General features: G+C 39.4%; 3 long non-coding RNA genes across 3 annotated transcripts in view; 1 reads left to right on the top strand and 2 right to left on the bottom strand.

The window, feature by feature from the left end:
- The window catches only part of LOC147872835 (uncharacterized), a 180936-nt gene extending 156012 nt beyond the window's left edge, over positions 1-24924 (bottom strand). Inside the window, exons 1-4 of the long non-coding RNA XR_015536978.1 lie at positions 24831-24924; positions 23588-24379; positions 16919-17297; positions 16559-16814 (exon numbers count right to left, since the gene is read on the bottom strand). This is a non-coding gene — a long non-coding RNA (uncharacterized LOC147872835). The remainder of the gene's footprint in view (positions 1-16558; positions 16815-16918; positions 17298-23587; positions 24380-24830) is intronic.
- Positions 6881-7146, top strand: LOC147872837 (uncharacterized). The gene is made up of 2 exons (XR_015536981.1): positions 6881-6998; positions 7065-7146. It is a non-coding gene; the product is annotated as an uncharacterized LOC147872837 (long non-coding RNA).
- On the bottom strand, positions 17678-23574 carry LOC147872836 (uncharacterized). The gene is made up of 2 exons (XR_015536979.1): positions 18061-23574; positions 17678-17761 (listed from the first exon to the last, which is right to left on the bottom strand). It is a non-coding gene; the product is annotated as an uncharacterized LOC147872836 (long non-coding RNA).
- Positions 24925-26158: the final 1234 nt, after the last annotated feature.

Genomic DNA, 26158 nt, shown 5'->3' with positions numbered 1-26158 from the left:
TTCGCATATATAATAAATAATAACTTGCACACATACTTATTATATATATTCTGAGCGCACATACCACACGCATGCATGCCCCACACAGAGAGAACCTGCCTCCACTATGCACAAGACATCTATCGACTTCACCTACACGCAGAATGCGCCTACGGCTATGTACGCGTGCAATTGAAAAGCAGAAATAATTTGCGTATACGTAGACAGAACGTGCACTCAGAATCTATTTAATTTTTATATTTATTTTGTTTTCAGTTAATTTTCTTTGCTTTGATTGAAATTAATGTTTGTTTTTTGATTTTTTTTCAGGTGATGATACTTTTCCAGTCGAGATAAAGAAGATGAAATAAATGAATGAATTATATATTTTGTAAACTGATGTACAAATAGAATTTTTTTGTATAATAAATATTTTTTTTGTTTTGAATCATGTTATCATTAGGGTTCCTGAATTCCTTCCATACACTCTAGCTAGAACTTAGAATTTTTTCGAACTTTGCCAAAAACTTAGTTTTTGGTACAAGTTCGGAAAAATTCTAAGAACAACTTAGAATTTTTTCGTACTTTGCCAGAACTTAGTTTCTGGTAGTACGAAATATTCTAAGAACTTAGAAATTTTTTCGTATTGCTGGTCAAAACTTAGTTTTTGGCCGCAATAGAAAACTTCTAAGTTGTTAGTTGAGTAGTACTTGAAAAATATTTTAGTCGAAGAAATTTTTCTAAGTTCTGCGAGCTGCTTTAAGAGCGCGCCTTATAGGCGGCGCTTCCGTCGTTCCTTTTATATAGGGGGTATTCGGATTTTCGATGGCAAGGCTTACCTCTTGGTGCCCTAAGGCAATTTTCCCGCCTTTTCCTATAAATGCCAGTAAGAAAAACCTTGGGGCCTGCCTCAAACCTCTGGTAAGGCTTACCTCTTGGTGTCTAAGGGAGATTTTTTTCCCCCCTGCACATATAATGAACAACAAACGCCGCGCTACTTGAAATATGAACCACAATTATTTTCTACGAAACCCTGCTGCGAAATCAAGGCAAGGCTTCTTACTCTTGGTGCCTCGAAGAATTTTTTTTTTTACTGCTTGCAGGAAATTCCTCTCGCTCGCTCTACTATTTTATTTTCTTATACTTAATCTAAATTTTTATTATTTATTTCTTAATCTCGACATTTTTCTTAGCAGCTTATATGGAAGAAGTTTCCTCGGTGCACGTCATCTTTCTTTTTGGCGCGGCAAACCGAACAATTTTTTTCCCAAGTCCGGCGCAGTCTTTGAACCGGACGGTCATATTTTTAACATTTCTTTAAAAAATTTACCTAACGAGGATTCGAACCAGCGAACCTCACGATCCGAAGGCAGGCATTCTAACCACTACGCTACTAAGTTACTTGACATACAATAATTTAAAACTTCCTGATATCTTACAACAGAATAACTGACAAATTTAAATTAATGCTAAACACTCATCTATTTATATTAACTTTAAAAAACTCTACCTGGCCGGGTTTCGAACCACCGACCCTTGCATCCACAGGCAAGCACGCTAACCACTGCGCTACCAAAGCTCTTGACATACTGCAATTTAAAACTTCCTGATATCTTACAATGGAATAACTGACGAATTTAAATTAATACTAAACTCATCTATCTATATTAACTTTAAAAAAGTCTACCTGGCTAGGTTTCGATCCACCGACCCTTGCAACCACAAGCAAGCACGCTAACCACTACGCCACAGAGGGCTACAAGAGGTTGTGAATTGGAACTATCTGATATATGCACTGAAAAAAAAAGAGTGTTAATATCACCTTTATTTACATTTTATATACACTTTCAATTTTACAATAACCCCTTCAAATACGTATTCCCTCTCAAAGAATAAAAACAACGTAATTTCTTATCTCCTCCTCCATTTATTTATAAATATACACACACACATTAATAAAAATTCCATAAACACATACATAAAATATATACATATATTTTATTCTTACGTCCATGTATCATACACTCTTCTTACAATAAATAAATATCACGCAAGTCATTAAGTACACACTCACTGCCTATCTTCCAAGTAGTAGTGTATTATATGAATTACGCAACTAACTAGTACGACATTCCTCAAGTGATACTGTCTTCTCTGAATCACGCACGTCATTCCTAAATGCAACCCTACCTTGCCTTCCAAGTGCTAGTGTTTTACGTCTTTGCTAGATATACTCCTCGCTTGCCTTCTAACTGCGCCCATCCCACATGTTTTCTATAGTGGTTATATCATCACAGGATCATAGACATCATATGTAACTATTTTCTAAAGTGAATGTATCTTGCGTGGATCTCTTACGTCATTACTAAACGCACGCTTCCCTTCGTTTCAACTGCTACTGCCTTGTGTGAATCTCGTACATCGCTAAATGTAACTCTGCCTTGTGTTCACAGAGGTAGTGCCTTGCCATCAAAGTGGTAGTGTCTTGTCTTAATCTCGTACGTCATTGCTAAATGTACCCCTGCCTTGTCTTCCAAGTACTAGTCTCGTTTGGATCACGTACGTCATTGGGAACTGTGCCTCTGCCCTCACTTAAAAGTGGTAGTGTAGTATGTGAATTACGCAACCAACTAGTACGACGTTCCTCAATGTACCCGTCTTAGAAGTGATACTGTCTTCTCTGAATCACGCACGTCGCTCTTAAATACACCCGTGCCTTGTCTTCGAAATAGTAGTAGTGGTGGTGGTGAATCATGTACATCATTATAAACTGTACCTCGTGCACATATCTGGCAAGTGGAACTGTCTTAAGTCAATCATCTACATCATTCCAAAGTGTACCAACTGCATATGTCTCGTCCTTACGTCTGGGTAGTGATACTGTCTTACGTGAATCACATACACATTCGAAATTATACCTCGTCCATATGTCTCGGTGGTGGTGGTAGTGTCTTACGTGAATCATCTACATCATACTAAACAGTACCTCGTGCATATGTCTAGGAAATGATAATGTCTAACGTAACTCATGTACGTCACTGATAACTCAGCCTAAGCCTCGTCTTAAAAACTGGTACTGTCTGTACCAAGTGAAACACCGCGCAATTTTCAGTTCCGTGCGTCAGTCATAATACATCTTATGTAAGGATACGTGTGTGATAATGCAGGAAAATGCAAGTGACTTGGCTGAATGATGCATATAATAAGTACAAAATTACATTGGACGGTGTAGTTCCTAGATCACTACAGATCAGTGGTCTTCAACCTGGAGTACGCGTACCCCCGTGGACACGCGAAATTTAAAAATATATTATTTTATGATAAACACTGAATAATCAGTAATGTCATTTATTTCGTTATATACTATGTATATTTTCAATAATACACCAACAACTTTAGGGGTACAACGTTCAAGAAAAATTATATCTACTTTCAACCTCAATGTCTCTGTCTCAGTCTTCGTCACGCCAGTTACTATACTTTTTGTACGTTAGAGACAGATGTGCTTTAGTCTCCAATTCACCGTTTCTTTTTAAAAGTATTATTTCTATGTCTGCATTGTGTATGTTTCACGTCTGTCTATGTGTGTGTGTGTGTGTGTGTGTGTGTGTGTGTGCGCGCGCACATATACATACATATATATAAAAACACTTCTCACTTCAAAGACATTTTCTCTTCCATCTCATCTCCAACAACCATGCTATACGTCTTCTGAAAAGGTTGTTTCTTCACTCAGTTATCTACATCATGTATAACTACGACCATGCTATATGTCTTCTGAAAAGGTTGTGTCTTCACTCAGTCATCTACATCATGTGAAACTGCGACCATGCTATACGTCTTCTGAAAAGGTTCAGTCTTCACTCAGTCATGTACATCGTCTGTATCTACGGCCATGCTATACGTTTTCTGAAAAGGTTCAGTCTTCACTCAGTCATGTACATCATGTGTAACTACGACCATGCTATACGTCTTCTGAAGAGGTTGTGTCTTCACTCAGTCATGTACATCGTCTGTATCTATGACCATGCTATATGTCTTCTGAAAAGGTTGTGTCTTCACTAAGTCATCTACATCGTCTGTATCTATGACCATGCTATATGTCTTCTGAAAAGGTTCAGTCTTCACTCAGTCATCTACATCATGTGAAACTGCGACCATGCTATATGTCTTCTGAAAAGGTTCAGTCTTCACTAAGTCATCTACATCGTCTGTATCTATGACCATGCTATATGTCTTCTGAAGAGGTTGTGTCTTCACTCAGTCATGTACATCGTCTGTATCTATGACCATGCTATATGTCTTCTGAAAAGGTTCAGTCTTCACTCAGTCATCTACATCATGTGAAACTGCGACCATGGTATACGTCTTCTGAAAAGGTTCAGTCTTCACTCAGTCATGTACATCGTCTGTATCTACGGCCATGCTATACGTTTTCTGAAAAGGTTCAGTCTTCACTCAGTCATGTACATCATGTGTAACTACGACCATGCTATACATCTTCTGAAGAGGTTGTGTCTTCACTCAGTCATGTACATCGTCTGTATCTATGACCATGCTATATGTCTTCTGAAAAAGTTGTGTCTTCACTAAGTCATCTACATCGTCTGTATCTATGACCATGCTATATGTCTTCTGAAAAGGTTCAGTCTTCACTCAGTCATCTACATCACGTGAAACTACGACCATGCTATACGTCTTCTGAAGAGGTTGTGTCCTCACTCAGTCATCTACATCATGTGAAACTGCGACCATGCTATATGTCTTCTGAAAAGGTTCAGTCTTCACTAAGTCATCTACATCGTCTGTATCTATGACCATGCTATACGTCTTCTGAAGAGGTTGTGTCTTCACTAAATCATCTACATCGTCTGTATCTATGACCATGCTATACGTCTTCTGAAAAGGTTGTGTCTTCACTAAGTCATCTACATCACGTGAAACTGCGACCATGCTATATGTCTTCTGAAGAGGTTGTGTCTTCACTCAGTCATCTACATCATGTGAAACTGCGACCATGCTATATGTCTTCTGAAGAGGTTGTGTCTTCACTCAGTCATGTACATCGTCTGTATCTACGGCCATGCTATACGTTTTCTGAAAAGGTTCAGTCTTCACTCAGTCATGTACATCATGTGTAACTACGACCATGCTATACGTCTTCTGAAGAGGTTGTGTCTTCACTCAGTCATGTACATCGTCTGTATCTATGACCATGCTATATGTCTTCTGAAAAGGTTGTGTCTTCACTAAGTCATCTACATCGTCTGTATCTATGACCATGCTATATGTCTTCTGAAAAGGTTCAGTCTTCACTCAGTCATCTACATCATGTGAAACTGCGACCATGCTATATGTCTTCTGAAAAGGTTCAGTCTTCACTAAGTCATCTACATCGTCTGTATCTATGACCATGCTATATGTCTTCTGAAGAGGTTGTGTCTTCACTCAGTCATGTACATCGTCTGTATCTATGACCATGCTATATGTCTTCTGAAAAGGTTCAGTCTTCACTCAGTCATCTACATCATGTGAAACTGCGACCATGCTATACGTCTTCTGAAAAGGTTCAGTCTTCACTCAGTCATGTACATCGTCTGTATCTATGACCATGCTATATGTCTTCTGAAAAAGTTGTGTCTTCACTAAGTCATCTACATCGTCTGTATCTATGACCATGCTATATGTCTTCTGAAAAGGTTCAGTCTTCACTCAGTCATCTACATCATGTGAAACTGCGACCATGCTATACATCTTCTGAAGAGGTTGTGTCTTCACTCAGTCATGTACATCGTCTGTATCTATGACCATGCTATATGTCTTCTGAAAAAGTTGTGTCTTCACTAAGTCATCTACATCGTCTGTATCTATGACCATGCTATATGTCTTCTGAAAAGGTTCAGTCTTCACTCAGTCATCTACATCACGTGAAACTACGACCATGCTATACGTCTTCTGAAGAGGTTGTGTCCTCACTCAGTCATCTACATCATGTGAAACTGCGACCATGCTATATGTCTTCTGAAAAGGTTCAGTCTTCACTAAGTCATCTACATCGTCTGTATCTATGACCATGCTATATGTCTTCTGAAGAGGTTGTGTCTTCACTAAATCATCTACATCGTCTGTATCTATGACCATGCTATACGTCTTCTGAAAAGGTTGTGTCTTCACTAAGTCATCTACATCACGTGAAACTGCGACCATGCTATATGTCTTCTGAAGAGGTTGTGTCTTCACTCAGTCATCTACATCATGTGAAACTGCGACCATGCTATATGTCTTCTGAAGAGGTTGTGTCTTCACTCAGTCATGTACATCGTCTGTATCTATGACCATGCTATATGTCTTCTGAAAAGGTTCAGTCTTCACTCAGTCATCTACATCATGTGAAACTGCGACCATGCTATATGTCTTCTGAAGAGGTTGTGTCTTCACTCAGTCATGTACATCGTCTGTATCTATGACCATGCTATACGTCTTCTGAAAAGGTTGTGTCTTCACTAAGTCATCTACATCACGTGAAACTACGACCATGCTATACGTCTTCTGAAGAGGTTGTGTCCTCACTCAGTCATCTACATCATGTGAAACTGCGACCATGCTATATGTCTTCTGAAAAGGTTCAGTCTTCACTAAGTCATCTACATCGTCTGTATCTATGACCATGCTATACGTCTTCTGAAGAGGTTGTGTCTTCACTAAATCATCTACATCGTCTGTATCTATGACCATGCTATACGTCTTCTGAAAAGGTTGTGTCTTCACTAAGTCATCTACATCACGTGAAACTGCGACCATGCTATATGTCTTCTGAAGAGGTTGTGTCTTCACTCAGTCATCTACATCATGTGAAACTGCGACCATGCTATATGTCTTCTGAAGAGGTTGTGTCTTCACTCAGTCATGTACATCGTCTGTATCTATGACCATGCTATATGTCTTCTGAAAAGGTTCAGTCTTCACTCAGTCATCTACATCATGTGAAACTGCGACCATGCTATATGTCTTCTGAAGAGGTTGTGTCTTCACTCAGTCATGTACATCGTCTGTATCTATGACCATGCTATATGTCTTCTGAAAAGGTTCAGTCTTCACTCAGTCATCTACATCATGTGAAACTGCGACCATGCTATATGTCTTCTGAAAAGGTTCAGTCTTCACTCAGTTATCTACATCATGTGAAACTGCGCCCATGCTATATGTCTTCTGAAAAGGTTCAGTCTTCACTCAGTCATCTACATCATGTGAAACTGCGACCATGCTATATGTCTTCTGAAAAGGTTCAGTCTTCACTCAGTCATCTACATCATGTGAAACTGCGACCATGCTATATGTCTTCTGAAAAGGTTCAGTCTTCACTCAGTCATCTACATCATGTGAAACTGCGACCATGCTATACGTCTTCTGAAAAGGTTCAGTCTTCACTCAGTCATGTACATCGTCTGTATCTATGACCATGCTATACGTCTTCTGAAGAGGTTGTGTCTTCACTCAGTCATGTACATCGTCTGTATCTATGACCATGCTATATGTCTTCTGAAAAGGTTCAGTCTTCACTCAGTCATGTACATCGTCTGTATCTATGACCATGCTATACGTCTTCTGAAGAGGTTTAGTCTTCACTCAGTCATGTACATCGTCTGTATCTATGACCATGCTATACGTCTTCTGAAAAGGTTCAGTCTTCACTCAGTCATGTACATCGTCTGTATCTATGACCATGCTATATGTCTTCTGAAAAGGTTTAGTCTTCACTCAGTCATGTACATCGTCTGTATCTATGACCATGCTATACGTCTTCTGAAAAGGTTCAGTCTTCACTCAGTCATGTACATCGTCTGTATCTATGACCATGCTATATGTCTTCTGAAAAGGTTTAGTCTTCACTCAGTCATGTACATCGTCTGTATCTATGACCATGCTATACGTCTTCTGAAAAGGTTCAGTCTTCACTCAGTCATGTACATCGTCTGTATCTATGACCATGCTATACGTCTTCTGAAGAGGTTGTGTCTTCACTCAGTCATGTACATCGTCTGTATCTATGACCATGCTATACGTCTTCTGAAGAGGTTGTGTCTTCACTCAGTCATGTACATCGTCTGTATCTATGACCATGCTATATGTCTTCTGAAAAGGTTCAGTCTTCACTCAGTCATGTACATCGTCTGTATCTATGACCATGCTATACGTCTTCTGAAGAGGTTGTGTCTTCACTCAGTCATGTACATCGTCTGTATCTATGACCATGCTATATGTCTTCTGAAAAGGTTCAGTCTTCACTCAGTCATGTACATCGTCTGTATCTATGACCATGCTATATGTTTTCTGAAAAGGTTTAGTCTTCACTCAGTCATGTACATCGTCTGTATCTATGACCATGCTATATGTCTTCTGAAAAGGTTTAGTCTTCACTCAGTCATGTACATCGTCTGTATCTATGACCATGCTATATGTCTTCTGAAAAGGTTTAGTCTTCACTCAGTCATGTACATCGTCTGTATCTATGACCATGCTATATGTCTTCTGAAAAGGTTGTGTCTTCACTCAGTCATGTACATCGTCTGTATCTATGACCATGCTATATGTCTTCTGAAAAGGTTTAGTCTTCACTCAGTCATGTACATCGTCTGTATCTATGACCATGCTATATGTCTTCTGAAAAGGTTTAGTCTTCACTCAGTCATGTACATCGTCTGTATCTATGACCATGCTATATGTCTTCTGAAAAGGTTTAGTCTTCACTCAGTCATGTACATCGTCTGTATCTATGACCATGCTATATGTCTTCTGAAAAGGTTGTGTCTTCACTCAGTCATGTACATCGTCTGTATCTATGACCATGCTATATGTCTTCTGAAAAGGTTTAGTCTTCACTCAGTCATGTACATCGTCTGTATCTATGACCATGCTATATGTCTTCTGAAAAGGTTTAGTCTTCACTCAGTCATGTACATCGTCTGTATCTATGACCATGCTATATGTCTTCTGAAAAGGTTTAGTCTTCACTCAGTCATGTACATCGTCTGTATCTATGACCATGCTATATGTCTTCTGAAAAGGTTTAGTCTTCACTCAGTCATGTACATCGTCTGTATCTATGACCATGCTATATGTCTTCTGAAAAGGTTCAGTCTTCACTCAGTCATGTACATCGTCTGTATCTATGACCATGCTATATGTCTTCTGAAAAGGTTTAGTCTTCACTCAGTCATGTACATCGTCTGTATCTATGACCATGCTATACGTCTTCTGAAGAGGTTGTGTCTTCACTCAGTCATGTACATCGTCTGTATCTATGACCATGCTATACGTCTTCTGAAGAGGTTGTGTCTTCACTAAGTCATCTACATCACGTGAAACTGCGACCATGCTATATGTCTTCTGAAAAGGTTCAGTCTTCACTCAGTCATGTACATCGTCTGTATCTATGACCATGCTATACGTCTTCTGAAGAGGTTGTGTCTTCACTAAGTCATCTACATCACGTGAAACTGCGACCATGCTATATGTCTTCTGAAGAGGTTCAGTCTTCACTCAGTCATGTACATCGTCTGTATCTATGACCATGCTATATGTCTTCTGAAGAGGTTGTGTCTTCACTCAGTCATCTACATCGTGTGTAACTGCGACCATGCTATACGTTTTGTAAAGTGATTCTCTCTTGCGTGAATCTCGAAAGTCATTGCTAAACGCACCCCCGCCTTGTCTCGAAAGTGGTAGTGTCTTGCGTGAATCTCGGACCTCATCACTAAACGCACCCCTGCCCTGCCTTGCCTTCCAAGTGGTATTGTCTTGTATCAATCACTCACGTCATTGCTAAATATACCCCTCCCTCGTCTTAAATGTGGTAGTGTCTCGGGTGAATCTCGTTAGTCATCGCTAAATGAAACCCTGCCTTCTCTTCAGACTTGTAGTGTCTTGTCTGAATAACGCACGTCATCGCTAAATGTACCCGTTCATCGTCTTCCAAGTGGTAGTGTCTCGTGTGAATCTCGTACTTCATAGGTAAATGTACTATTACCGTGTCTTCAAAGTGGTCATGTCTTATGTGAATCCAAGTGGTAATGTCTGGTGTCAATCTAATACGTCATTGCTTTATGTACCCCACCCTTGCCTTCTAAGTAGTAATGTCTCCGGTGAATCTCGTACGTCGTCCCTACACGTATCGCTGCTTTCCCTTCGAAGCGGTAGTGTCTTAGATGAGTCATGTACATCATTGCTAACTATACCTACTGCATGTGTCTGGGAACTCGTACTGTATCTACGCGAAATACCTCACAAAAGTAGTGATTGCAGTGAATCATGCACATCGTGTATAACTGCGCCCATGCCACATGTTTTCTATAGTGGTTAAATCTTCACTGAATAATAGACATCGTATGTAACTGCGACAATCCTAAAAATCTTTTCTAAAGTGTTTGTGTCTTGTGTGAATCCCGTACGTCACAGGTAAATGTATTATACTCTTGCCGTGTCTTGAGAGTGGTACTGCCGTGTGTGAATCTCGTACATCGCTAAATGTATCCCTGCTTTCCCCTCCAAGTACAAGAGTCTTGTGGGTATCACGTACGTCACCGGTGAATATCCGCCTGCCTTATCTTAGAAGTGATTGTGTCTCGGGTGAATCTCGTAAGTCATCACTAAATGAACCCGCGCCTTGTCTTCGAAGTCGTACTACTGTCTTGTGCAAATCTCGTATGTCATCACTAAACGCACACCTGCCTTGGCTTTTACGAGGTAGTGTCTCGGGTGAATCTCGTAAGTCATCGCTAAATATATCCATTCCTTGTCTTATGGAATTCATCTTAATAAAGTATAAATAACAACGCACACTTGCATACAACACACCATGGCATGGAACAGAATACATCATCATACACTAGCATAAGACACAATAAATTGCCATTTGAAATATCAATAATTGTCTGTGTCATGTGACATATTTTTGTCTTAACCAACAAAATACGAGCTACAAAACATGCATGATGTGGGTGGGTGCGTGTTTGGGTTAATCTTCGTATGGATGCATAGATTGGTAAATACATGAACGGATGGATAGATATATAGTTAGGCAGGCAGACCGACAGACAGATAGATAGATAGATAGATAGATAGATAGAGATAGAGAGAGAGACATGCAGATAGATAAAAGAGATAGATTTTATAGGTAGAGAAACCGAGATATCTAAAGCCGGCCTGATAATCTTTTATACTCCTACTATTCTGTGGCCTGAGTGAACAACCGTCTGTCGTCAGATGCTGTATGACTAAGGATCGAATTTCCCTACATCCTCCAAGCTAATTCTAAAAATACCTAATCCCCATATCTAATGAGTATTTGTATTCATATCATATTAACAATATAATTAGCTTCTTTCTCTAACTAACGAAATTAAAATATTTAAACCAAAAATGTATTCCACACATACTCAAGTGTTTAGGATGAACTTGTTTAGTAGCCAAAAAATTATTATGTCATACGAAAAAAGTATAGCTCCTACTCATACATGCGATGCAACGCGCCCTACCCGCAGGGGCCGTCACCTTTACACGTCTATCATAAAAATAATGGACTTTCAGCTTCAAAAATGTACATAATCCACATCTTACAAGGTAAGAAATTACTTTTCTTTTACATCAAGCATAGAAACACAACCGAACTTTCGAATTTTTGTACCAAGTACACGGCGCGCGCACACACACACAACAATAACGACCTGTCTCTCATGATATCCATGAAACAAACCATGAGCCCAAAACGCGGTAATCGCATACGAAAGAACGACCCAATCAACATCATCACCTTCCAGTATCAAGCGCTTTGCCACCGGGACTCGTTGCAGATTGCTACCTTGAGCCCTACTACAACACATTCAGGAAATAAGTAATTCACAAAATGCCATATTTTCTCACTACTTATCTAAACATGTACGGCATATGCGAAAACCCAGATCTAAATAAACTTTTGCTTCCTAAGGCTGGACGGAAATGTTACCCTCCGTCAGGCTGCTCATCTTGCATACTCCCGCACCTTCTAAGATTCAAACGACCGAAAAACCTAACGACTATCTCTCGCTCGTAATTCATTCACCGTAAACAACACGTGATTCAAAGCTCTCTTAACAAAATTCCGACATCGGCCAAGTTCCTAATAGCTCTACAGAATAACACGTACATAAAATGCCATACGCGAATGGAACAAAACGTAACTCGCAGTTATCTCACATTACGTCGAGCTGCCATATTCGACCGGTTCCAATACCAATACGAAAACTTTGAGCAGATGCAAGGATAATATTAATATCAATCTTACGCGACTGTTATCGGAAGACACGCATTTCATTCTTCATGAGGCCTCTTGTGAGCATGGGAACGAGGATGCCATTTCAAAGAACTTAGTTACCATTCACTTCAGCTCATAAGGTTATTACCTACGAATAAATATACCGAACGCGGACAAATGACAATGCGTCTTCAACTTGAGCTTCGTTGCTTCGTCGAGGACTAACAAACACGTGCCTTATCTCACGAAACATTACAGACAATTTTCAGTAGGATCCCAACCAGAACATGTGGACCTAACAGACACAAAGTTGTTATTATTATTATTATTATTATTATTATTATTCAGTGTTCTGTCTTACGACAGGTCCATTGCTCTGCCCAAACAGAGCTCTCCAGTTGTCCCTATTCTCGGCTTCTCGCTTTAATTCCTGGAACGTCATCTTCTTTCCTTGTTTAAGGTCGTCGGTTAGCTGTATCAATCTTCTTCCTAGTCCTCTCTTTCCTTCAACCTGGCCTTCGATGATATCACTCAGTAACCCATTCCTTTTCATAATATGTCCCAGCCAGTTAGCTTTCCTTCGTGTAATCGCCTGCAGAATGTTTCTTTGCTCGTCGACTCTCCTCAATACTTCTTCGTTGGTCACTCGATCCGTCCACCTCATCTTCTCTATTCTTCTCCAACACCACATTTCAAAACTCTCCAGGTATTTCTGTTCCTTCTTCTTGAGTGCCCAAGTCTCTGCTCCATACGTAACACTTCACTAGTTTCTTCTTCATCTCCAAGCCCAACTTCCTAGTGAGAAGTATCCTCTTCTTGACGAAAGCTGCCTTGGCCATGGCTATCCTTGCTTTAGACACAAAGTACTTGAGATAAAAGTAATTATTTTTTAATCTGCCCCCAGATATTATTAGCACGAGCAAAACAATCCTGATGACAAGAACATACGACCGTGGAAAATGCATACAACATATTTTTCAAAAATATTTAATTCACCTTGAAAATCAAACTGACAATGTTGAATTAAAATTTATGTCCTCTATCTTGATGACGATCGTCTTGATTTTGTAAAAGCAGTGACTACGAAAGCTCGGTGTTTTAAAAAACGACAACGGACGTTCATTGTCTGAGCGCCTGGCACCTGAACACAATCACGTACGCCTAAGATCCAAAACTCATTCACGGAATGGGTTGTATTCATTTGACATCCCAAACACTTAACGTATAAATTTTTCTAGATTTCAGTTACGAAGAAAACATTTTCTACCGAATTCGATACGTTCCTTTAAAAGTCTGCGTTATTATCCGAGCCCTACCAAGACAAAAGTGAACACATTTCACTTCTTTCCGTGCTATTCTTGAACTTGCATTATGATCTAAACATAATTATTCGACTAAAAATGTCTATGCATCTGTCATCTCACATGTGCGTCATCGACACCCTGACCTACCTCTCCTCTCCCTGATGCTGACAGTACAAAGTGCGAAGCTACAACTCATTAACCATTGTCTTCAAATTACTGTCCTTACCGTGCTTATTAATAGCAATTAACTCGTGGTCGCTCTGTTAATAAAATCCGGTTCATCACCTTCACAGCCCAAGTTCGATTCTACGAATTAATATCGATTCAATTTTTTTCTACAGCGATTTCCTTTCAACGACAGTCGTCCTCGGGGGACCTGTTTACCGACGTCCACATCATGACGAAAACTGAGCACGCAGAAACAGAACATTTTTACATCGCCAGATACTTACGTTTGTAAATAGTCACAAATTCGAGAGTTCTACAATATCCCTGAATGTTAAAAATTACGTCTGTCTGTAACCCGCTTAGTACGACGTAAGCCACTGACGATGACGCGTGAGGCATTCCCCCAGTCGACCTGTATTGACTGCGATTCTACAAACGCGACGCATAAGTAAGCCGTGTCTTGCACGACGTAAACCGCGTGTTTTCGGCGTCGAGTTCAACATACCTGATTAGTATCTGACACGACTCCCATAATTGTCCTCCTTCACTACATACTTGTCAAAAATGTAAAATTAAACTATATTAGACATAAATCTACAAATTATGTCTACCGATGTTCATTCCCATGTTCACAGCAGCTGTTAATATACATTATATTATCTTCACATCCAATTTTATGTCTTCCCTTCGGGTTTTCAGACTCAAAATCCGTATTCACTTGTAATTTCTAAGTCATCTCCGATTTTTACCACGATTAATATTTTATTTCGGGACAATCTGCAAGTCCGCGGTTCAACTACCGACAGCGGCAGAGATTCCTATCCCTTCACAATCAAGTTCGGTCCAATTCAATAATATACACAGAAGATACCGTGAATTTTTCCTTCGGGTAAAACCGACTGGAACGTGATGCTGTCCACGTATCTCCATCTAGCTAGCTGTTAAAGATGCACGTACCTAAACCTTCAATAACCCATACGCCTTCATGCCGTAGTGCGTAATTAAACACGGACGCAACTTATCTTTAAAAAGAAATTAGTCTATCACGTGTAAGTAATAAGATGATGAGAAAGAACGAGAAGATGAAGATTTGCAATTCGTTTTCCTTCAAGGATGGAAATAAGGACTTCATTAGATAAAACCTCTCAACTACGGGATACTGGCAAAAACTAAGCTACAAACTACTACGACTACTGCAACATTGAAGAGATAAATTTCACCCACCAGCGATGAACTGGAGACTTCTCAGATGACGTCGTCGCTGGACATGGCAATCGTCCGTTGTTTCTCGTGTCGTCTGCTACAAGTTCACTCACGTTTCAGAGCTACGCGCTACCTCCATCCACAAAGCAATGAACAATTTGAGTTGACGTCTTTTTTTTGGGGGGGGGGGGGGCTCTCTATAACTTCTGTATTATTTGATTTATAATATGAGCGACATTATTTGCAAATGACTTGGTTCCTACTTTATTTCTGAATCACTCATTCTTGGCAATGCGAGCTTTCATAAGTCTGAAAGAACAAGGGAATTAATAGAAAGTGTCGGATGCAAAGTTGTATTTTTGCCACCAAACTCGCTAGCATTTAAATCCAATTGAGAACTTTTGGTTTGTCATCAATGCACACTTTAATTTGCTAGTACGCTACTATATAATTAATAATTATAATGTAACAAGTCTTGGAAATTTTAGCTGCTGTTAAAATCTGATCTCATTGGAAGTCAACTCATGTGCGAAAATTTAAAGACGAAATAGTGACATATGTCGTTCTTCTACCTGTTATAAAGGGAGATGAAAACAGAGGTATACAAGCAAGTGTTACAGTTTTCGATGTTTCTACAATCGGAAAAAATAAAAGTACAAGTTATTTATTTATTTATTTATTAAATAACATCTTGAATATATAACAATCTGAAAACTTCATTTAAAATCTCAGCGTCTGACGTTTCACTTATTTCGGCTTCAAAAAGCCTGTATTATTTTATTCACACTTTATTTGCATGTGATTTCGTTGTCCACTACGTCTCGTCCCTAATTTCAGTGTCAATCTCCCATCAATCCACACTTTAATGTCCTAGTACCGATGCCTACGATATTACAAAATTTCAATCATTTCTCAATCACTTTCACTGAATGAACTTTGTCTACGTCAGAGGTGGTCAAATTTGGACTGTACGTCTGTCCTGCAATATGATTGTAATCTAAGGGCAAAGCTATGTAAATAAACAACGATAATGTAGTTTTCAGCCCCATGAAATTTTCCAAATTGAAAATCTTCCCCGCTTTATAGTTTGTGTTAGCAGACGCTTAAGTCGCCTCAAAATTACTTAACTTGAAAAGCTAGCCGTTACTCAGATCATCAAAAGAGAAAATCCCCACTTTTCAAAATCCGGAAATCTTCTACGTGAATTTCCGAAGCCCACCACTGCAACTTAACGCATGGTCTGTGATTTATTCCTCAACATTTCTAATATTGTGGGCAAACTAACTGCGTCTTTGCTGGATTCCGCTGATATTCCGTTGCAGCGCAGCGGCTGGACTGCAGGGTCGATGATGTTGTTAGTGGTTAAGAATGCATGCAGCTACAACTCTACTCTAACCCGTCTATCCTCTGAGGGTAGGAAGAAGGCGAAAAAGAAGAAAAGAAAGAAGAAAAAGAGTAAACAGAAAGAATCTGGATTCATTTTGCTCAAGGGATGGAAACAAGCAAAATATTAATTGGAGACTCAAAATTAAGGAACATTGGAAGGAGTTTAACCCCTGCACCCCAGACGTTAGTCTTGTGTTAATTTAAAATTAAAGTAATTCGTTTCACTCACCAGCAAAGATGGTAGAAACGAAATATGCCGGAGAGATGACCGCCGACGTAAAGTTGTCAATAAAACACGACAAGAGTGCAGCGTCAGGGTGGAAGCGACTGCGGGACTGCGGAACTCCGGGTACCCCGGAGCGTGTAGACGCAACAGGACACAACCGCGCGGGTGAAAATGCCATGAAGATCCTGCTCTGAGTTTCGGAACCACGAAGATTCACTTGCTAGTGGAAAACCTCAAATCTGACGCCGATGCCTTTCCCCTGAAACCAGACAGAATGTCCCATATAATGACAAGAATTTATATGTAGGGTCTGAAGCTCCATATTATTCATATTAATAGAATATAATTTCTCATTGTACTCACACGAGTCCATTTTCGGCGTCTCGTGTTGAATGGCGTAACAGACTTCACGATTATCCTGACCGCCGCGGAAACCTTAATTAAATGTCACGTGGTTGTTACTGCTGACCTAGAAGCCGACGAAGCATCTCCTTCTTTCAGACCATTTTGAATTGCAAAAAGAGTCAGACCAATGATTTCAAAAGATATGCCGATATTTACGGGCACTGAAATTGAACTGATGGGCAGTATCGGAAGGTAATTGAAAATAGTAGTCCATGAGTTTCGAACTCAGTACTGCCACATCATATCACGCAGCTCCTGTTGGATGATGTAAGTAGCGTCTGGAAGTACCGGATACACCACCTGGCGGTACATGACGGCTGCAGGATACAAGCATATTCTGGAAAACAAGTAAATATATATATATATCATTGTCACTGGTTTTTAAATTTGTGTTAATTTTCCAAAATTCCAGATGCAAAAATAAGACAGCTCCCAATATCCCTCAGTAAACATTAGTGTTGGTAGTAATAAATTACTCGATTCTATACTGAAATATCAATCTGGAGTCAAGCACGTTGGTTCTGAGATCTCTGGCACACGATGAGTGCGAGATATTAGAATAATTGAAATATAACAGAAGAATTTGATTTTTTTGGACATCCAGAAGTATATAATTTAATTCTTCCAGGATTTCGAATAATCTCCCATATCATCTGCCATGAAAAAGGAAAAAAAGAAGCTTTCGGAAACCTAGGAATAATTTTTGCCAGTATATTCTCATAAGTCTTTGAGCTCAAAATTAGCAGCTTTTGGATGCACCAGCTACAAAACCACACGGTCCATGACGGCTACTGTTGAAACCTGCAAGTGGATGCAAGGACATGGACATTAAGATGATGACCTTCAAAACCATAAAATGAGGATAGACAAATATAAAGAAGTTCGGTTTAATCTACGTGTTACATTTCCAACACCCAAGGTGTTCGAATGAACCGGCTTCCAGAATCCTGGAGTGAGATTTGGTAAAATATTGTACAATTCGATAGTTAAAGAGCAAACTGGCATTTATTATGTTGGCAATGAGAGTTCTGGTTGAAAGTGGGTGGGAAAATTCCAGAACAAATTATGTATAGCAGAAAATAATATCTCAGCTTACTCACATAAATTTCGAGTTCGATGCCGGAACATAATTTCAGGCATGACGTCTGCATCTTCTAGATTGTCCATGGCGGCTTTAAATTAAACCGGCAACACGATACAAAAGCACATTTATATTAAGATGATATTTCGGGAAAGCTAAATAAGAAAGGGAACTCGGATATAAGCTCTTGTTACATTCTCAAGACACCACATTTGAATATAAATCACGTTCCAAAATCCTGCAACGATCTTCAGTGCAGATCGTAATAAAACATTCAAATCAATATATAAACTGCAAGCTGACATGTAGTATTTTGGTTCTGAGAGTCTCCCTTGGTCCCTTTTGGCAGAAGGTCGCAAGTGCACGGATGTAAATATGGGTTTTGGCGCCATGTGGACTCCTACGTAGATGCCAGCGTCCTGGTAAAATACTCTTTCTATCTCAGATTTGAGAGTTTTAAGGCGATGAGGATAATTATGTTCTTATAAGCTTTGGTGACGTGTAGACTTGTTGCTAAATTCCAAAGTTTCTCAGAAACAAACTCTATCAGAATTCAGGACTGAAGATGTGAGAATCGACACATTATCTTTCTGGGAAACGTTGGTGTCATCGACGATCTCACGTGACCATACCTCTAAGCAAATACCATCCTTCTCCTTTACAAACATCAGTTGGTTAATGCTGTTTACGAAAAAAATATTATTTTCGGAATTATACGAAATCCATTAATACACTTTGCGGTTTTAAAATTAGATTTACTGAAAATTGAAGTACATGGTAGATTTAATTGTTTTCAGCGTTGAACGTTTATCAAAACTTATTTTAACGTGGCAATGTACTGCTATTCATTTCATAGGACGTCATTTAACAGTTTATTAACATTAATTACGATGATAGCAAACCAAATTTAAACATAACAGTGTGTTGTTCATTAATATTTACAACTTTTATTTATCAGGCTAGAAGACAAAAGATTCTAAATTCATGGTCAACGTTATTTTGATTAGAACATACAAACAGCTTGGTTGAAAGTTATCTCCTAAACACAACACACTCTTTTCTGAAATGCTAGACTAATTATAGAAAAAGCACTCATTAAAAGCAGCTTGGGGGGGGGGGGGGGGATGCGGGTATTATCTGTCCCGACACTACGCCTCGGCCTTACATCTTCAATCTGCGCGTAAATTGTTATCTCCTGTTCTCACTGTGGTGATTGTGATGATTAAGTTTACCGACGTTTAGGAAGTGATATTGCTACCTCCATCATAACAGCGATGATGGTGGGCCCTTGTGATGACGCAACATCACAAAAGACATTCATAAAACATTCTTCGGTTATGATTATTTGCTCCCAAGTGATTTTGGACCTTACGGGATAACATTTATAAATAACCGTTGCCATGGTAACGCTGCTAAGAGATGTTGGGTCTAATCGGATAATTATTATGATTATTATTGTTTACTACTTTACATTTTTGCCGTCATTCTTAGCGGGCAATTTATTAGTCTTAAAATTTTGTCCGTTATACCCCATAAAATGGCAGGATTCTTCTAAAAGATGAACTTCAAATTACATTGAATAAAGCGATAGCTGTCTACATTTAATGTGTCTTAAAATATGCTTCAGTATACTAAAAATCACGAGAAAGATCTCTAACGATTGTCTGTCGACGGGGAGAGATTCGAACCCGAAACCTATCGAGTAGGACAACTCAATATTTATTTCTTGTATGTTTACTTACCCAACACTCCTGATCTGTGGAACTAACCCTAACAGACTACGTGCGCGATGAGGGACCATTACATCAAAGGAAGACAGTGATTTCTATCTACACCAAGACATTCCAACAGCACCAGGTTCTAGCCAGTGTGCTCAACGGTTAAACGGGTACGGGGTTACTGCGACCTGCTGTAAACATCTGACCAGTAACGAAGTATTACGGAACAGAGAATGACGTCCACACGTTCATAATCCCATGCTCTGACAAAACAGATACGGGTGTAATTTTTCAATATTCGATTTAAAAGAAATTGGATAATAATCATTTTATGCGGAAAAGTTTACAAAGATATGAGAGACTCAAACAAGGAACAGAAATGTGATTAGTCCGTGAAACATTAAACAAGCATAATCTCTTTTAAAATTGACATATTGCAGAGGATATAGAGTCTGGATGTAATGACTCATACAACCCGGATTTAAAGAAATCAGATATTATTCGTTCAAGTATCATGTCGAGTAACAAATATTTCCGAGGAACATATTTCTTCCATCCTCAGGGCTAAAGATTGGTGAGCATTAATGTTACATTCTACAACATTAGGTGTAACTGGGAGGATAATATTAAAATTGTTCTTACGGAAATACTTTTCAAGTTTGCGAAATGGATTAATATAGCTCAGGAAAGACACCAGTGACGGGATTTTGTGAACACTACGCTGAACTTTCCATTCAAGGCGGATAATTTGACTGGCTGAGCCTATTGTTAGCTTCTAACTCCCACCTCAGAAATTCGCAAGACTACCTTTGATGGTCATATCGATGGCAAAGCATGTAAAATTTAAAAAAAAAGTTGTACGGCATCTGGTGTCATTTCAATAAAATAAATTCTTTCTAAAATAATTAATAATGCCATACACGCATACGATAAAAATATAAATTAAAGTCTCACTGATTATTACAGAAATTTGGACATATAATAATAATAATAATAATATTTGCTTTAAAGGGTTATTTTGATCTGGGACCATGCACAGCTACTGTATAACTCACAGTCGAACGCACGTATATGTACGATGGTGTCCGACGTTACCAGAAGCTTGCTGCAATATCGGATGGATACCGGCCTTGCGATACGACCTTAAGGTCAAAACGTGGCCCCCATTTCCAAACAACCATTCGCAGTCAATACTCTTCGTTTCTAACACGTACTACTAACATTACACAGACCGATTTTCGTCAAATTCGATATTAACTGTATGTCACTATCTGTTACCTTCCATTGGTACTATCAGCTTTGACCCTCGTTATTAATTTATGTATTAAAAGTACAAAGCCACGATTAAGAATATCCATAAATTTAAACTTGCATGCATCTAGGAAAAAATTTCTGAATGGATTAGGCATTCGACAAGGCAGGTAGCTCCAAAATTGACTTTCGATATTACGCCCGTGCGCACAGACATGTTTAATTTGTTACCATGCACTTGGGCAAACATTACACGGATCCCTAGGGTCAAATCAACAGGTCACGCCGCCATTGTACCAATTCTTTCAAGTACTGCATAAATTTTTGACGGCGTCTCCACGAACAGCGGAGAATTTTATGGAAGTGCATTAAGACGCACTCTTTCAACCAAGGTCAACAGTTCATGACACGAAATAACAGAAAAAGATAATTATTTGTCTGAATTCGATTCTACAAGGAATTTAATCCATGGTTACACGTGATATGAGCAATGCGACAAAGTTGGAGAATGTGTAATATTCCTAAGAATTCCATTCACGCAGTGCATTTATTGAGACTATCTGCTGGTTTCTTCCAGCTTAAAACATGTTTTCAAACACGGCAGCAATTTCTTTCTCGTACTGAACACGTACACGTGTTCAACCTATCAAATGGGACACGAAGTGCTGGAAACAGCGACTTCTTCAAGTTTTGCTATTATTCTCGAGACAATGTTCAATGGCGCAACAAATATTCGAGCTGAGGAAAGGCTGGATTTTAGAGCAACCCACACCTGAACGCGGTCCTAAATTCGTCAGAATCTGTCGAGAATCGATGAACCAATTTACTGTAACCTGAGTGTCAACCCATCCTAATCTTCGGAACTTATTAAAAACACAGACAGACAGACAGACAGACAGACAGAGAGAGATGCTTCAACTAAGTTAACAGTCCTATAATATTTCTTGATGATTTAGACAGGCGTAATACTTCGTTTCTCACTCTGTAAGACAATCCGAACTTGAAAACACTTAGGGAAAGAGATTCAAGAAGATTATTTACAAGCGAGTGGGGCGAAGTAATACTGATAAAGAAAAAGGCATGTAAACGGTACATTAAGCCTTCAACAGAGAATACTAAATACCAAGTAGTTCAATTCTGAAAGTTTACTTCAACGTATGTACCAAGTGCTTTAATTATGATGCCTTTTATATTTATGGCTTTTCTATGATTCTCGGAATAAACAGCGATCATTTCCTTAAACAGCGTTAACCAGTTGATTTTCGTAATGGCGAAGAGTTGTTTTTTCTTCGCGGTACGGACTGGATTCTTAAATATAATTCAGACGACCTACGGCTTCATGGGGTTAATGATGCTTATTTTTTCATTTCAAAGAGCACACAAAAAGTTAAGTTATGAACCCTCTTAGGAAGGGAATGAATTATTTCGGAAGATTTAGTAGCGGTGAGACTTAATATTAAACTGTGTTTTTGTATAAAGAGTATCTAGAGATGTGAATCAGACTGCAGTGACTCAAGATAGACTCAAATTTCGGTTTCCTTGCACTTGTAAAGCTTCAGTTTCATTGATTAGGAAAATAGATCAGGTACTCAATTTGACGATATTTTATATTACTATACACAGAATAAACTGAAAGTCGACAAAACTGCAATTTTTATTAGCGAAGAGTAATTATAACTGTTATAAATTACGCCTTCATAGTTTTCTGACTCGAGATACTGTAAACTGGTGTAGCTTTAATTCAATATATATCTCTACTGTGTTGCTACAAGTGGACTTGAATATCAACGCACTTCCTCTTGGTCTACGCTCCTGTATCCCATCACCATCCTTCGGGATACAACGCAGAACGATACTTCGTTCTGATGACTGCCTCAATCAAGCAAAGGATGTTGAAAAAGTTTCTCCATATTTTGGGAACCTCTGCTCTATACAGCGCTACATTCTAGCAGCTCTGTCTAATTCCATCACCGCGTAAAGGACGCCTACTCAGTCGCGTCCCTGGCAGACGGCTAATCCAAATCAATACAGACTCCGTACGCAATACTCGGTCCACCTTACACCAACAGCATTTCCTTACGAAATTTATCCAACAGAAATGAAGTAAGGACGACCAGTCAGTTTTTAAAATTTCTGTGTCTATACACGAAGAGAAAGGCTTTGACCAGTTAAACGACTGTCAGCTACACGATGACTGCCGTACATGTTTACATCAAGAGAGACGCAAGAAACTGGTCTCATACCGCAAGTGTGCGTGTCCATCACGTCTCTGCGATTGTCTGCATTTTCTCCTTTTCCAATCTTTCCCATCAACAATTCTCAAATGATCTGTAACTTTTCCTTTCTGTTTCAAACTCATAAAAGAACTCGATTCCTTACCGTACGTAGGGGGTTTCAAACATTCTTTGATTTTGGCGATATCGGTACCTTCGCGAAATCCCATCCATGCACACCAGGCTTTACTCAGACACTACATTACCGTCGAAACATACTAATTTCTAATTTCCCACAGAACACTATCTACGAAAGTCATTATAATTTTGAATCGACCTTGAAATAATACATCACCGTACTCACCCGAGTCCATCGCTCGCTGGTGCCTCATCGTTTGAGACGTATCGAGCCAGACGACGTCACAGAGCAGCGTCCAGGAGCGAGACGTGGAAAAATCTTCTGGTTCAGAGGTTCACGACGGCGATGAAGAATGATGATATCATAATCACCGTGAATGTGAAGAGGGCTCCGCCAATCACCTCAAAGCAGATATAATGACAAGAATTTATAATTACGTCGCTTCTGTACGTACGCTCTGAAACTCGATCAGTGGGCATTATCTGACAATTTCTCATTGTACTCACCGGAGTCCTTAGTTCGCTGCTGCTGTAATATAATTTTCGGGTTGTCGTGTAAGCGGCCGTCATCCTCACCGCTCCGTAAACCTCAAGTCTTGAACGAGTGTCACGTGGTTGTTACCACTGACCTAGAAGGAGACGGAATGCGTGGGCAGTATCACAGAACAATCAAAACGTAAAATAGAATAATATCTCAGAATACTTAGTTCAGTGTTGCAACGTCATTTCAGCCATCTTGTCTTGTGTGACGCAGGCCAAGTCACGTTGTATCGGTAACAGCACGCAATATAAGTTTTTCTCTCAACGTACTTTCAGAACTCTCTACTTCAGAGGACGGAATATTTCATGCAACTCACCTTGAATGACTTAAGCGGGTTCGCGTTGTACAAGACGTAGCACCCGGGGACACACAACAGGACACATGTACTCTCGCATGTGCGTGTCACAGTCCTTGAGAAAAATATATAGACGATCTTTTACCACTCCACTTTCTCCATGGAAAAGCGACGTAATTCACCTGTAAAGCCGCCAGACAGAAATGCCGATAAGTCAGGGTCGTTATCTATCCGACCTGGTTAAACCTGTATTCATTATGATAAGGTCAAATCCAGGAGTCAATTATAATAAATATTACAATTTTCATCGATTTGTGCTTACATTACACGTACAGTGAATGGCAAAAGAGGTGGAAATCCACACAATAAGAATTTATTATTATTTTCGCTTCAGATTCCAGGATTACATTTTCAATGGTGCAAGGGTTAATAAAATCTAACTCAAAGACGTTTGTAATTTCTAGAGAAAATCGGTTAGTATTTTCATTATCACGAATTCCCCTGCATTCTTTAGAGCCTCGTACTACCACCACGAAAGCTTCAACAACTCTTTGGCTGTCGAACAAATCGATAATTAAACCAAACACAAGCTGAGACGTAATAACAAAATGGCCGACTGAAGCCCCAACTTACGTAAAGACTGCGTACATCCGCACTGTACCTGAGCAGGAGAGAGACAACCGGAAAAAACTCAACTTGTTCGGAGGAAACAAGTTTCGCGGAGCATGCTGGGAAAGGCAAAGATAAAAAACTCATCCACCGCGTGTCGGCAGAGATGACTAAGGGGCAGATAAAATTATACGTCCAGTAATAAAACACTAAAAGCCAAAATACTACGAGCAGCGAAAACTCAATGATTTAATCGAATGAAACCAAATCGCGGGACGGAGGGTCAGCCTCAGACTGTAAATGGTCGTAGAGAATGGGTAATATTATGTGGTGAATCCAGGGGAATATCCTGGGAATCCTGGGTTGCGATCGTGGGAACCTGAGCAAATATCAAAAAGGAGTTCTACATACTGTCCGCAGACCAGGAGAAAAGCCCTGCGGGGGGAAGTCGTTTCTGGGGCGGTGCAGGGGGGATGTTTACTATCAAGTGGACTAAAGGGCTGCTATTGGTGGGAAGTGTGATACGTCAGAGTTTTACACAACTACACACAGACTGAAAACATCAAGCAGTTAAGGGTAGCGTGTAGTGAGTGCACCTCTGATATATTCAGTGGGTGTTGTGATAATATTCTAGATTAAATCGCTGTGCCACTGTTAGGTAATCTTAAAGCTTTAAGCTTAAATCATTAGAACACATGAAAGCCTGTTGTCTGTTGTTCATTTAGTGGTTGTGGAACGCATGGTTTTAGGGTGGGTCGTCACTCACCGCGAAATTTTGCGCATGCACGTATATCGCATTCCTAACAGGGCTTTTCTCTTGGTCTGCGGACTGTACTAGCTACTCAATAATCTCCCCCCCCCCCCCCACCTACATAAAAGTCTGTATCATAACATAAAGGTCAAGCCAGCACTAAAAAGAGTATCTCCTTTCCCACTCCTCCTACTCCACAGAAGAGTATAACTCATCCAAATATCTTGTATATTATAAACACACATTAGCAATCATGGTTATGCTTTATTGTGTAATTATTCTAGCAATAATAATATAGTTGACTATGATTCACTGTCATAACTACATAATTTATATTTCTATTAGAAATAAGTATTGTACTTGTGCTGTGACATGTTCTACATCCTTGGTTTAGGCAAATGAAGCATCTATGGAATGTAAATAAATTCTATTCTGTTCTCCCATGCTTGTCCATGCACCAAAATCAAACTCTTTTAAGCCCATAAAATAAAAGACTTCACTCACAGCACCAGAAAGGCTCGCATTCAACATCCTGAAGACATCCGAACTACTGGATTTAGGCAAAACACATTAGAAAGGAAATGGGTACATTACAGACATG

Source organism: Zootermopsis nevadensis, unplaced genomic scaffold, assembly GCF_977971745.1.
Source record: "Zootermopsis nevadensis isolate Lab colony 2312 unplaced genomic scaffold, Znev_1.0 Znev_ptg000024l, whole genome shotgun sequence".
Classification (NCBI taxonomy): domain Eukaryota; kingdom Metazoa; phylum Arthropoda; class Insecta; order Blattodea; family Termopsidae; genus Zootermopsis; species Zootermopsis nevadensis.
Note: the sequence above shows the minus strand (reverse complement) of the source record. Positions and strands in the feature narration are given on the sequence as shown.